Source organism: Phoca vitulina, unplaced genomic scaffold (assembly GCF_004348235.1).
Source record: "Phoca vitulina isolate PV1807 unplaced genomic scaffold, GSC_HSeal_1.0 scaffold4, whole genome shotgun sequence".
NCBI classification, from domain to species: Eukaryota; Metazoa; Chordata; class Mammalia; order Carnivora; family Phocidae; genus Phoca; species Phoca vitulina.
The window spans coordinates 57268765-57272619 of NW_022589707.1; the positions used below are offsets into that span (position 1 = coordinate 57268765).

Genomic DNA, 3855 nt, shown 5'->3' on the forward strand with positions numbered 1-3855 from the left:
TCTCTAAAATTAAAATTGAGTGGCTATGGTCATGATTATTTGCCAAAGGCACGGTTGGTGATATAAAAATATGATCTATTTCAGCTGGCTATGCAGCATCTTAATAAATGCACTGACTCATGCTGTGATTTTAGTCATTTGAGATGAGCTTTCTGGATTAAACACTTTTCCCCCTGACTCAAACTCATTTCTTGTCTTATCTTTACTACCTTCTACAAATATATGTAGACAGGCTGTGCAAATGGTGGAAGTAGGATAAAGAAACCTCTTTGGCTTTGAAAATTTGCATTTTGATTTGTGCAGTGTTAAAATTGCTCAGAGGTGGTTAAAACAGGAAAAGCATCTACCTAGAGGTAAGAACCTGAGTGAAAATGAGAAACAGTTGGGGGTATCCAGCTAAGTGTTTTCCCTATAAATATCCATTGGAATTATTCAGGAAGAAAGAAGACAAAAAAATGCAGAAGTCTGATATACCAAAGGGCTCTAGAAATTGCTTAAAACAGAATTCTTTCATGCTAAAAGTAGGGAATGTGAAAGTGTTAAGAAGGCAATTATCATCTGTAATCTAAATATCAATTGACTCTACCTGAAAACTAATGGATTTATAAACTCTGTAAGTGAATTATTGTTTCCTCAAGGAAGGGAAATAGCACATTCATCTATTCATTCAAAAATTATTTATTTTTAATCTAATGTGACAGGCAGTTGGGTTTCAGTGACAAACTATGAGAAATTGGTGAGACACAAAATAAGCAATGAAACACATGGATAAACAAGATACCCAAAGGCTATGGGAGTTACTGTAGGAGAAATAAGCAGATGTCTAGAGAGGGAAAACAGAAGTTCAAAGTGGGAAATCTTCCAGACAAGATGGTCAGGAAACACCTGTCTCAGTTTGTGACACTTCATCTGAGATCTAAAGAATAAGAATCATGGGAAAGTGCTCCAGGCAGAGCTGGGAGTGGATACAAAGACTCTCAGGCTGGAAAACCTCCATGTTTTCAAAGCAGACAAAGAAGAACAACTCAACTGAAGAAAAAGTGAGGGGAAGCATGATGGGTAGAAATCCAGACAAGAGTCAAAGAGTTTTTCAGATTTATTCCAGCACAACAGAAAGCTATTGAGAAGTTTTAAATGGAGAAGTATAGTGTGATCATGAATGATCTTTCAAAAAATATGTGTTTTGTGGGGAAATGAAAGAAATAGAAAACCACTCAGACTAATTAATTTTTTTTAATTTTTTTTAAAGATTTATTTATTTGACAGAAGAGAGAGAGCATGAGAGAGCACAAGCAGGGGGAGCAGCAGAGGGAGAGGGAGAAGCAGGCTCCCCCTGCTGAGCAGGGAGCTCGATTCAGAACTCGATCCCAGGACTCTGAGATCATGACCTGGGCTGAAGGCAGATGCTTAACCGACTGAGCCACCCAGGCACCCCAACGCTCAAACTAATTAGAAAGCTGTTCTAGGAACAGAGATGGGTGGGGGTTGGGTGGGGGAGTGGCAGGGAAGACAGAGAAGAATACATTGAATAGACATGTATTTTGGAATAAAACTAGAAATCTTGTTTATTGAGCAATTATAATTTAGAAAGAAAGTAATCAAGAATGATTTCTGTCTTGAGCAAGTGATGGTGCCAGTATAAAAATGGAGAATATCTTACAGGTGGACAAGGAAATCAGTTGATCTAGTTGGTTTGTTTATTTTGTGTTTTGTTTTGTTTTGCTGTTTTTGTTTTTGTTTTAAAAAATAGAGGTCTTTCACTGTATCTATTTTTTAAGATTTCATTTATGTATTTGACAGAGAGAGACACAGCGAGAGAGGGAACACAAGCAGAGGGAGTGGGAGAGGGAGAAGCAGGCTTCCCTCTGAGCAGGGAGCCAGACATAGTGACTCCATCCCAGGACCCTGGGATCATGACCTGAGTGGAAGGCAGACGCTTAACGACTGAGCCACCCAGGCGCCCCTCACAAGTAGGTCCTAGGAATCATCCAGCATTTTGTTGTTTCTATATTGGACAACTCTTAAACCTTATTCATCAGTCTGTTGAACTTTTCCTTTTTTGGAGGTATAGATAGCATCCAAATTTCTTCTAATAGCCTTGTTTTTAACTGTTGTGTCTTGCTGAATCAAAGCAGCTGAATTTGATTCAAGTTCAATGTCATTTTCTTCAAGAATTAATTCATCTTTCTGGACTTGAAAATACTGAATAAATAATGCCCCACTTCATCTGAACCCTGTGAGTGTGTATTTTTCAACCAAGAAATTTCTAATTTTCAACAAGAGGTCCATTCTAAATAACAGGGTTGATGGGAAGTGGCATAAATCTTGTCCCATAACAGAAGCCCACAGTGATGCCCTTAATCATGTTCCATACATGACTAGAGATAGTGTGAACAGTAGCCAGGTCCTTTCTATTTCCCCGCCATTTGTCAAAACGTAGCCTCTTTTCATTCCAAGGAGACTGACTTCTACATTGATATGATGGAAGTCCTTCTGCAGAGTTCCTCCTTGGTCCTTGAAAATAACCCTATGTCCTTTCAGACTGATGTTGACATTTCCTAGAATGTTGACAGTCTGAGTGCTGAGAGTGTTCTTCATCTCACAGTAGATGTGGCAAAAAGCTCAAATCATCTGTTTTTAATGTATTGTGTTCGAATTACTCTAGGGGAGATGTCCAAAAGACAGTTGAATATGTATAACTGAAGCTCAGAGAAGAGATCTGGACTGAAGATACGAATTCAGGAGTCATCAGCATGTAGGCAAATATTATTTATGGTCATGGAACCAGTTAAGTTCATTTAAGTGCTAGCTGCTAAAGGCCAAGGCTAAGTAACATGTGTGGAGAAAACCTAAAAAGGTCTTTTGAGGCTAAACCTGAAACTTGAAACCATTTTTGCTAAAGAAATCATCAGAGAGGAGTGATCCACAATAAATTTGGGTTTTGTTGCCTGATTCACCTACACCTAAAATTCATTCTATTTAGTTATTCTACTCTATTCATTCTATTTAGTTATATAAAGTCTCCTGCATCATTCAAAGAAGCTCACATAATTCTATCACTTTTATATACTATTTTCAAAGAATGAATTACCATGTTGCAGATACTGGCGATTTACACAAAAACTTCATTGGAACACTTAAATTTACAAATGACGAAGAGCTGGCTAATGAATGTGTTGACAAAGGTATATAGCTCAGGTATTGAATGACAGAAAGAAACTTTCATATAAACTCAGTAGGTCGAAGTGATGACCTGGAACATTAGAAAGAAATGAAATTAGTTTATATAAGAAGTTACATATTGCAGTTGAAATAATTACTCAAGTAGAAGATAGAGGAAACTTATCTCTGTAATCGCTTTTATTTAAAAAAAAATAAAGGCTAAATTTCAATTAACTCTGTGATGCAGGTACTTAAAATGCAAATTTAATCTGTGTGGTAATCAGCTTAAAATCAGATAGACCTGTGGTATAATCCAGGCCATCACTTCCCAGTACTGTGACTTTGGAATCTTAGTATCTATACAACTTGTCAAATTGTGATGATGATAGTCTAGAACATAAAGTCATAGTCTTCTTTTTCCACAAATATTGTCTGATGGGATTTTTTTCATGTTATTAAACATATTAGAAAGTTATTTTAATGGTTGCACCACAGTCCATTTACTGAAATTTTGAACGATTATTTATCTCACTATTATCCTCTAGTTGGCTATTTAGAATATTTTCATTTTACAATATTGTTATAATTTGTCTGTTGTGAATTTTAGCCTTTCAGCTTGTTGACCTTGCTTCCTGTGCGAAAGAAAGAAAGAAAGAAAGAAAGAAAGAAAGAAAGAAAGAAAGAAAGAAAGAA

General features: G+C 36.5%; 1 pseudogene; it reads right to left on the minus strand.

Moving 5' to 3' along the window:
- Positions 1-2028: 2028 nt before the first annotated feature.
- LOC116630636 lies at positions 2029-2598 on the minus strand (annotated as a pseudogene).
- Positions 2599-3855: the final 1257 nt, after the last annotated feature.